General features: G+C 40.7%; 1 pseudogene; it reads left to right on the plus strand.

Moving 5' to 3' along the window:
* The first annotated feature begins 7,893 nt into the window (after window positions 1–7,893).
* LOC121038836 (cationic amino acid transporter 3-like) lies at window positions 7,894–9,862 on the plus strand (annotated as a pseudogene).
* Window positions 9,863–11,324: the final 1,462 nt, after the last annotated feature.

Genomic DNA, 11,324 nt, shown 5'->3' on the forward strand with positions numbered 1-11,324 from the left:
TTTGGATAAAAACTCAGGATTCTGAAGCATGATACAACTTTCATATGACTCAGAGGATCCTGTGACTTTCCTACAACAAAACAAAGCAAAACAAATTAACTTTCTGAGAGTAGGTGGCTGTGTGGAGATACCTAGGGCTATGAGAGGAACCAAACACAGTCTGGTAAGAAAGGACTGAGAGCAAGAGACAGCTGAGTGTTTACGTGGGAAGAAAGAAGGACATATTTAAAGATATGAAGGAGATAACCAAGATATAGTCAGATTTTCCTAAGCCACCTGGTGTGCAGTGTATTACTGAGGGTACACATTGGTAGGAGGTACAAAGAAGAAGGAGCCATGGGCTCTGACAACCCATAACCACTAGTCTAAAAGTGGATACAGAGTATAGTGATAGTTGGGAACACTAGATGGATTTCTTGGTTTTGTGCTTACATGCAAAGAATAGATTTTTGGGGAAAAAGACAACTGTTTGGCAAGGCTTCTTGGAAACAAATGAGTGTGGATCGATGCTCATTGTAGATAAAGGCCATGCTGTGTTAGAGTTGTGATTTGGAAAATAAGGTAGACAGGCAGATGGATTTCCTTCCAGTGCTTTTTCCTGAGGACTTTCATTAGATGTTCTGTGTTGACATGATTCAGGGTTGAGAAAAGGGGAGTAGAGAATTATAGGGGGAAATAGAGAAGAAATTGATTTTCACTGTTGACATCAACATATCACATCACATTCTAATCCTTAATTGCACACAATTCCTGGCTTTCCCCAGCTCTCTTTCTGATAGTTGTTTGGAAAATCTAATTCTAATTCTTCCTGGTAGCCCATCTAGTTTCTGAGGTCCTCTAGAATGAGAAGCTCAGGCTTGTATGATTTTTCAAGCTGATCATCTTGTTTTGATATGCTAGAAATGTTAAAAATTTCCAGATCTGGATTCTGACTGAAACTAAGCCTGTGTGTGTCAAAGCATGAATGAGAAACATTGTATTTAACTGTCTTCTCTACAGTTATCCCAGAGGGACTAAGAAAATTTGCCTTATTCCCAATCATCCTGGAAAGATACTAGATGATACGGAGTCTATACAGCCCCTAGAAAAGCTCTAACTACCAGCTTGTTTGCCCAAATAATGGTGCAATGATAGTAGTGTAGTGTTTGCATGTAGTAGGGACCCATAGATATTGTGGGAAGAAAGCAAAATATTTTGGTTTATATTTGGTGTTTATTTTGGTATATAGATTTTGATCCACATTTGGTGGGATGGATTTTGTCTACATACAATTGGTCTGGAGCATGTTAGTCTGCATCAGGATGGTTTTTTCACTGACATGGAATTCAGCCTCAGCCACACTGGGATGGAATTTAAGAGGTCTAAAGGTTGGGTGGTAGGGTAAGTAGGTGAGTTGGAGGAGGTGGATGTATTCCTCTTGGTCTAATGAGCAGACAGATTGGGGCTTCCATGCCTTCAAGTTCAAAACTTGGTTGCACCTAGCAATATTTACTTGCAGAATTAGGGTTTCTAGCCTCATGGAAAGAAAGTGAAGTATGTTCTAAGGAGAGAGAGAGAGAGAGAGAGAGTGTGTGTGTGTGTGTGTGTGTGTGTGTGTGTGTATTATATTAGAAAGGGAGACAAAGGATTCTTCCAAGTAACAATGCTAACAGAATATAGTACAAAGTAAGATCAAAGTTAGGAGGATGCTGGTCAATGATCCATTTGGTGAGGTTGTTCTCAGAAGACTCCTTGGAGATAAGTTTCGGTATTTATTTTCTTTAGTATGAACCTAACTTGGTTACTTCACCTTTCTTTCTAACCTTTCAGAGAAGCTATCTGACCTTTGCTTCTCTTTCCCCCAGGTGCGAAAGTTACACGTTTGTTACTACCATAATGGTTTATTTCTCTCTTTTTCTTTTCTGCACAAACCAAGACCAAAAATAATAATTAATATGGTTATCATTATATTTTAGTATCTAGGTCTGTACTAATATCCATATCAAATATTGTGCTGGCTCTGTCCAGTTGGGAAAACTGGATTTATTCATTCAAGGTGTGGTGGAGTTTTTTGTTGTTGTTGTTGTTTTTGTGGGTTTTTGTTTTGTTTATTTGTTTTTTGTTTGTGTTTCTGGTGGAAGATATGGAAGGGAGGTTTAAAAGAGGCTCTATCTAAGGATCAAGCCCATGTTGAAGATATAGTTTGAACAGATGTTTTTCCTGGGAAACAGTTATACTCATGCCAAGATGGGCTCATTCTTTCCTTTTCCATGAAGCCTTCTAAGGCTGACCCAAGGTGCACAGAAGATACTCACTAATCTTGCCAACACTGAAAAATGAGGTCCTTACTACTCTTACCTTCCATCAAATAGGAAGCCCTCTGGGATCTTGACATGCCCTTGCTTTGACTATTCATTTCTGATTTAGGATTCAGAACTGTTTTTGGTTCATAGTTTATGTGTCTTTTACTTATTTTGGCATTTGGGGAGATGTTCATGAAATGCCCTTAATTGTAATTTACCAGAGAGAGGAATTCTCAATGCCACCATTGTCCTGCACTGTCTGTAAATGAGTTCATGATGATTTGGGGTAATGGTGGTGCTGCTGATAATTTAGAGGAAGAAAAATGTTGCTTTTGCTTGATGTCTTTTGCACAAAGAATCAGTGTGGTGCCTGAATTCTCTAATTTTGAATTTTCCTTTGTATTTATTACACTTAGTTGAAATCTGATCTTTAATAGATTGAATCCAGTCTTTCTCCCTTAGAAACTTTTTGTGGTTTCTACTTGAGTAACTATCCAATTTCTCACTTCAGACCCAACCCAAGGTATACAGAACCCATCTGTATGGTTATTTAGAGAAAGTACAAGAAAAACTGTAGCAAATAGAGAATATTCTTTTCCTGGGAGATTACTACATATGTGCATTTCATGAATCCTTCCCTATCCTCCAGAAACAAGTGAAATCCTATTCCATACACCACTCAATTATTTGACTCTTGTACATTCCGCCCTTCTATAGGCTAGACTTGGATGCAGTTATTACAGTTTGAGTATTGTGTCATGTTGCCTAATGCCAAGGATTTGGTGATTTATTTTCCAAATAAAGTAAAGCAATGGAAGTAATATAACTCTATGTTGTATGTCTGTTCAATTGTCACATATCAAGGGGATGACATTGGAACAAATCATAAATGTTACAGATAATGCACTTTACCTCAGTCAACTTGAGTTACTTTCTTTGTAGTTTCACTTTGTTGTGGTGAAAGAGACTTGGACCTAAGTTTTTATGTCAAATCTCTGACCTCAGCAAACTGGGTTGTAGATGCTGCAGTGCTTTCTTGGCTGTGGCCAATTAACTCTTTGTACCTCAGGCTTCAGCTGGGGAAGGAAAGGCAAACTGAAAGAATCATTAGGCAGAAGTTCTGCTCCTTGCCTCCACCTCACCACTTCATACTCCTACCCTCTTCTCTAATTGGGAGTCTACACAGTGCAAAGTTCTAGGACAGTGAGTTATGCCACTGGAGATTAATGAGGGGTATCAGGGATCAAGGAACATACTGGAAAGATCAGATATCTATCTGTAGGTGTGGCCAGAGAAGCTTCCAGAAGGAGGTTCATGTTGAACAGTGCTTGAAAAGAGCATGTTCTAGGGAGAGGGAGACAATCTGTGTGAGAGCTAATGTTAATGCCGGCAAGATGTGCATGTGTGGGGAAAGATACATCCTGTTGAAGCAGGAGTCACAGAAGCAGGAGTAAGTAGTAGAACAGTGACAAGGCCTTGGAAATATATGCTTAGAAGTTGGGACTTAACTGAGAGCAGGAAACTGTAGGTCTGGTTGGGAGCATGGTGTGTGTGTTTGTGTGTGTGTGTGTGTGTGTGTGTGTGTGTGTGTGTGTGTCTTTTTAAGACTTGAGGAAAGTGTCCTTTCCCAGAAGGAGGGTAGAGAGCACTCACACTTCAGTTATTTGGTGCATGTAGTGATCAGGAAGAATGTGATTTAGGGCTTTATTCTGCTTCAAGGGCAGCAGTTTGGTGGTTACTGGGTGAATCTGAGAGCTGAGAGGATCTCATTGTTTAGAGTCACTAGTTTCATGGCCAACAGAGTATGGCAGGAAGTGACCCTAGATATGCAGTATTTGCAAACTTCAGGAACCTACTAGATAGAGGTCTACTGTAAGTACTAAGTGTCTAAGTGACTTCATGTCAGCTGAACTGAATTGAGGGCTAGGCTGGTGACCTCTGAATATCTGAAACCAAAGAGTTCAGTTGGAATTTCTTAGATTTGTAAGAAATTTTTACAGAATTTCCCTGAATAAAGTCAGGATCCTTAGAGGCTGCTTTGTAAATTCTCTTGTTTTTGTACATATTGGTAGTTGTCTTCCTTTTGAAACTAAAACAAAAAAGCAATGCTTTATCTTCTCTGTTGATCTTCCTATACTAATAGCATGTAGAAAATACACATTATTCCTTATCTTAAGCCATATACTTTAATAATGAAATGAAGAGATCCAAAACTAGACAAAGAGGTCAGTATTGGTGCCTGATGTTCATTGTTCTCTGTGGTTATTTCATGGATGATTAATAAATACTAACAATACACTAAGTGCTGTGAGCTCAGAGCTGGTCACAGACATAGGTCACAATGGAGAACACTAATGCCCCCTTTATATATCAGGTCAGGTCTCTGATTGTCAACAACAACCACACCAGAATGATCACTCTGACATAGCTGAAGTCCTTTTTCCAGTATCACCTTGATGTTTAGCTCTGGAAGGAGTTAACAACGTTTTGAAGTGGCAGGCAATCTGACATTTTTCTGGTAGTGGTTCTCAGTTAAGGATAAAGAGGAGATTGCCATTCTCTGGCAAACATTCCAGTCTGCTCCTGATTGGCAGCCAAGCCTGGGAAGCAAATAGCCAAGTGAATTAGGAAGCTTAAAAAGATGTTTTGTTAAACCATCCTCATTAAATTGGCACCATCTGCCTTCCTATCCTCCTTTCTCCCACTTGGGATTCTTTTGTGACAGAGGTGTTCCCAATCGTGTGTGTCAGCAGCACCTGCAAATCTTGGGTGATGGCTGAGGTTTGGGAAAGCCAAATGTGGAGGTATTTAAGTTGTCAAGGAAATTGCAGCCAATTGCTTGCCATTTGGGCTCCCACTTTAGACAATGTCTGCTCTCCACCCCCACTCCATTTACATTAGGAGGTAATGTACCCAGGTAACTTACCTGGGCAGGTAACTTACCCAGGACCAAGACTCATCCAAGGAATGATAAGTCAGTATGTGAAAAGGTGAGTTAGGAAGGAGGTGATGGGCCTGGGGGTATGGGGAGAATTAGGGTAAGGGCTCTGACAGCTGGGTCAGAGAGTCAGGACTGAATAGAAACTGTTGGGGAAAACCACAGATTTTTATAGGGAGAAAGGGTATTCCTGGACATGGCCTTTGAAGATGATGTTTATGTTGTTACAAACTATATTTGTGACAGTCCTCTCTCAGAATTCCCAATCATGGGTTTGATTTCTCTTCTATAACTTTGCTTGTTCATTTGTTTGTTCTGCCTGCTTCTGTTGGAGTCATAAAACATGATTATTTAATTCCCAGATGCTTTGTTCTTTGAGTTGCTTCTCTGGTATCACTTTGTCTGTAGCCCATGATCCCTTGTTTTCAGTAAAAGTGAGAAGAGCACAAGGATCATCCTGAACAACACAGTTAAGTGAAACAGATATTATGAAAAACATTACCCATCTCTGACTCTGTCATTTAGATGGTCCTCCTCTGGGATTCTTGCTTAGGGCCCATGGACTTCAGAGGAGTGTAGGACACTTTTTTGAGGCGACAAACCTCAGAAGGGTCTGTGATTCAACAGATGTTAAGAACCACTGTTGTGTCTTTGTTGGGAGGCAGATGGCTAGAGACAGATCCCAAAGGGAGAAACGTGATACAAGCATCTTTAGTGCCAAGTAAGGGGACTCCAGAGACAGCGCTGAAGGAGAAAGAGGAATTTGGAAAAGAAAAATGGTTTCAGAGGGAACTGGTAGGAGGGGTGCCCCATCTTCCCTTTTCCTTATTCTACCCTCTTTCTAGCAGGTATTCCGTCTCTGTATTTTCCATGTCCTGCAGATACACAATTTAGTTACTTTTCAATTTAAATTTGTTGAGCGCCTGCCATTTCTCAAGCTCTGTACCAGGTCCTTTCACAATTACCTCATGCAATTCCTTTGTTTAATCTGAAGTACACACAGTGGAATCAATCCCTACCTCAGTCATGGACTGAGCATCATTGCTTCCTGTCAGGCCCCTTTTCAATTCATTTTATTTTCCCCTTTCATCTTGATCTTTATTCTCATTTCCTCTCCTCACTGGAGGCACTTGTTTTAGTGTGTTTAAGAAATGCTCTTATAATCCATGCTGTATATGTGTATTTAGATACTTTGATACACTCAACAAATACACAGTGTTGACTATGTGTGTATGTGTTCTTCATTCCACTAAGATTGTGCTTCACAATGGTGGCCCCAGTTACACTACCATCAGCAGTATCTTCTCACTGCATTCTCATGTTGATCCAGTAAGGGAGGTCAAGTAAGATTCCTTATAGATGAGGAAACTGAGGTTTATAAAAATTGACCAAATTACTTTGACTTACATAGCCAAGTGGAAAAGCCAGGGCTCAAGTCCAAACTTTCTGACATAATGTTCATTGCTCATCTCTATAGTTCATTGTTCTTACCCAGCACTGCCTCTTCCAGAAATAAGATGCGGCATCCTTAAGCAAAGGTATTACTACTACTACTACTACTACTACTACTACTACTACTACTATTATATTTGAGCCTTGCATTTATCAATGCATAGTCTAACTCAGTAAGCCTAGGACCCCCACGTGTTTAACACTAGCACATATGAGGATGTCTAATTAGAGTCATTGGATTGTCAGGCAAATTATATGTAATAAAAGTGTCTTCAATGTCTCATGAGGGTTAGCTAATAAGCTTATGTTTTAGTAGACGATTTTGAGGTGAGGTTTATTGAATGTCAGAATTCATAAAACGGTGTTTCTCGCTCTTTCCCCTTCTTAGTAATGGACCTTTGGTTGAATGCTGTACCTATTTATCCAGTGTTTTCTTACCTGTCCCTCTCCTTGCAGGTAGTTATGAAGGCCCTGCCCCTTTATCCTTCTTTCTCTCTTTTCCAGTGCCCCTGTATGCCTAAGTATGTAAATCAAAGGGTTGGACAATACTTTCTTTGCCATCAGTATAGCCAAAGAGGTGAGGCACAATGAAGAGAAAAGGGACCAAAGTGACATCAGACCTTGGCTTGATTATTTTGGGGCTAAGGGTTACAGACTCTGGGGACCAATATTTGTGTTTTAAATTCAGTTAATATTTTAAAAATCGTTCTGTAATTGCAATGATGCCCTCTAGTCCATGAATTAATGTGTCATAACTCAAGCTCCAGCACTGCCCAGACATCCTGCACGTATATTATTGCAAATAAGTTCATGCCCTATTGTGTCTTACAGTTTAATTAGTACATGAAGATACATAAGTTAGATTAAAACAAATGGGATTTTGTCAAGTGGTGTGCAAAAAAGAAGAATGTTGGGAGGTATTTGGCTCTTCTGCAGGGAAAGCAGGATTGATTCTTCCATGATACCCTTTGGTGTCAGTTTCTGTGATACTTGTCTTGCAATAAGTGACATGGGACTTCTGAGTTTTGGTTGGTTGAACAACATTGTTCAGTAAATGTTTATTGTTTATTTATGCATTATGGAGAGATAGTACATACCAGATGAAATACAAAGCAGTAACTTTGAAACCTGAGCAGCAAAACGTGGCAGCATCAACCCCAACCAGGCTTAAACCAGCCTCACCAAATCCAATCAAGACTCTCTGCTCACTGGGCTCAGCTCTCTGATCCTGGAATCCTCTGCAATTGTAGCTAGATGCTGTGTCAGGCACTTCGCAGATTTGGCCAAAAGCTGGTACACAGATGTAAGCTGGAACAACCAGTGGCTGAGGATGTCCCACAGAGAAGACTGAGAACTCCGGATTTAGTGGCCCTGGGTGTGGACTGCACAGTAAGTGTAGGTGTGTATGTCCTGGCTGGTGAGTTGGTCAGCAATCAAGCAGGACCATCCTTTGTGATCTGCTTTTTGGTGGTCGGCCTATCTTTTGTGTTGGTTGGGCTGTGCTATGCAGAGTTTGGTGCCAGAGTTTCCCATTCTGGATCTGGATATCTTTGCACCTATGTCACTATAGGTGAGCTCTGGGCTTTCATCAGTTGCCAGAGCACCATTCTTTACATTTTTTTCTGGCATAGTCATTGTGGCCTGGGCCTGGACCTTAGCATTTGTGAGCCTGCTTAGGAACCAGATCTCTTAGACCCTGTGTGAGAGCATTGAACCACATGTTCCCCAGATCCTTGTAGAATATCCAGAAGACTTTGTTGTGGGTCTTATGTTCTTCCTCATGGACTTTTTGACTGTGAGGATTGGTCAGATTTTCCTGGTTGTCAAAGTGTTCACTTTGGTAAAAATTTTAATGCTCCAGTTTTGTAATAATCTCTGGCTTCATTAAGGGGGACCTACACAACTGGAAGCTCAAACAAGACTACTACATAAAGGCTGGACTCAATGACACCTCTAGCTTGGGCCCTCTGGGCTCTGGAAGATTTGTGACTTTTGGCTTTGAGGGGATTCTCCATGGATGAGCTAACTGTTTCTATGCATTTATAGGTTTCGCTGTTACTGTTACTAGAGTTGAAAAAGCCCAGAATCCCCAGCATTCCATCCCCATGGGCATTGTGATTTCACAGTTCATCTGCTTTTTGGTGTATTTTGGTGTCTCTTTGGCACTTACACTTATGGTGCCTTACTACAAGTTTCAACCTGGGAGCACCTTGCCTGAGGCATTTCTCCTTACTGGCTGTACCCCTGCCTACTACGTTGTAAATTTGGGATTCCTCTGTAGTCTTTCTTTCAGCATCTTTGCCTTTATGATCCCCATATGTTCAGTGGTATATCAGATGGCACAGGATGGTGTCCTGTTCTCTTTCCTTAAAAGAATCCAAACCGGCACGTACACCTGCATTGTGGTCACTGTGATCTTGAGCATTATTGCAGCCATCATGGCATTTTTCTTTGGACTCACTGATCTCTTGGACCTCAGGTTACTTGGGTCCTTGCTAGCTTACTCCCTGGTAGCTCTTAGTGTTCTCATCATTAGGTATCAGCCTGAAGTGAAGAATGGGAGAAATGAAACAGAGGTGCAGGAGGAGAATGGACCTGCAGCAGAGCAGCTGACTCTACAGGGACTACTTTTTCCAGGCAGCTCTTCCCCCACTCCACTCGGTGGCCTGGCTATGTTTGCTCCTCACTGTTTGTTCTGCTGCTCACTCTTCTTTGCCTGGTGCTGGCCCAGTGGCCAGTTCTGCTTTCTGGAGACCCAGTGTGGATTTCAGTGGTTGTGATGCTCCTGATGCTCATCACTGGGATTACTGGGGTCATCTGGAGACAGCCACAGAGCTCCAGTACCCTTCACTCTAAGGTCCCTGCTCTGCCTCTCCTCCCACTACTGACCATCTTTGTGAATGTCTGCCTTATGATGCAGATGACAGCTGACACCTGAGCCTGATTTGGTGTCTTGATGCTGATTGGGTTTGCTATCTACTTTTCCTATGGGATCCAGCACATCCTGGTCACCTAATCCCACTCAAGTTAGGACAAAAATATAGACCTTGGACTTAGTAGTGCAAGTACATATTTGGCTTGACATCATCACAACTGAATGCAGTCTTGTCCCTCTGCACAATAGTGGGGAGTACTCTTGAACACATAGAAAGCTAGGTCTCCCATAGGATGTTTGGGGGGGAATCATAATAGAGCTCTGTTTTTATTGTGTGGTGAAGGATCTCTCTCTCTCTCTCTCTCTCTCTCTCTCTCTCTCTCTCTCTCCCTCTCCCTCCCTCCCTCCCTCCACTTGTCTACTTTGTAATTATATCTGTACTGCCTGGCTTTGAAGCAATTATAATTACAATACCTAGACAAAGTGTTTGTTTTCTTTAGATAAATAGTCAGGATCATATGGTACTTCTAGTTTTAATTTTTTGAGGAACTTCCATAGTGATTTCCACAGTGGCTACACCATTTTACATTCGTACACATAGTGCATGAGGATTCCTTTTACTCCATATCTTCAACAACACTTACTATTTATGTCTTTTTGATTTTAGCCATTTTGGCAGGTGGAAAGAGATATCTCATTATGGCTTTGATTTGCATTTCCCTGATGATTAGTGATGTTGAGCATCTTTTGATGTGTTGTTGACCATCTGTCTGTCTTCATTGGAAAATATTGATTCATTTCCTCTGCCAATTTTTAAATGGATTATGTGCTTCTTCAGTTCTGAGTTGTGTAAGTTCTTTATGTATTTTTCATATTAACTCTTTATTGTATATACCATTTGCAAAATCTTCTCCCATCCAGCAAGTTTGCCTTTTCATTTTGTTGATGGTTTCCTTTGCTGTGAAGAAGTTTTAATTTACATGAAGTTGAAAAGATGTATGCACCACTATGTTATTGTAGCATTGTTGACAATGCCAGGATATGAAAGCAACCCACAAAAATATGGCTTTTTTACTCAGTCATAGAAAAGAATGAGATCTTGTCATTTGTAACAACATGGATGGACCTAGAGGGTATAATGCTAAGTAAAGTAAATCAGTCAGATAAAGACAAATACACCATATGATTTCACTCATATGTGGAAGTAAAATAATAAAAGAAATGAAGAAAGATAAAAAGAGACAAACAAACAAAAAACTAGACTCTTAAACGCAAGGAAGAAACTGGTGTTTGCCAAAGGGGAGGTGAGTGGGAAGATGGGTGAAATAGATAAAGGGAATTAAGAATACATTTATTTTATTTTTTAATATGAAATTTATTGCCAAATTGGTTTCCATACAACACCCAGTGCTCATCCCAACAGGTGCCCTGCTCAATGCCTGTCACCCACTTTCCCCTCCCTCCCACCCCCCATCAACCCTCAGTTTATTCTCAGTTTTTAAGAGTCTCTTATGGTTTGCCTCTTTCCCTCTCTGTAACTGTTTTTTCCCCCTTCCTCTCCCCCATGGTCTTCGGTTAAGTTTCTCAGGATCCACATAAGAGTGAAAACATATGGTATCTGTCTTTCTCTGTATGACTTATTTCACTTAGCATCACACTCTCCAGTTCCATCCATGTTGCTACAAAAGGCCATAGTTCACTCTTTCTCATTGCCAAGTAGTATTCCATTGTATATATACACCACAACTTCTTTATCCATCCAACTTCTTTGTCCATC

This window comes from Herpailurus yagouaroundi, unplaced genomic scaffold (genome assembly GCF_014898765.1).
Source record: "Herpailurus yagouaroundi ecotype Mexico unplaced genomic scaffold, PumYag 166, whole genome shotgun sequence".
Taxonomy (NCBI): Eukaryota; Metazoa; Chordata; class Mammalia; order Carnivora; family Felidae; genus Herpailurus; species Herpailurus yagouaroundi.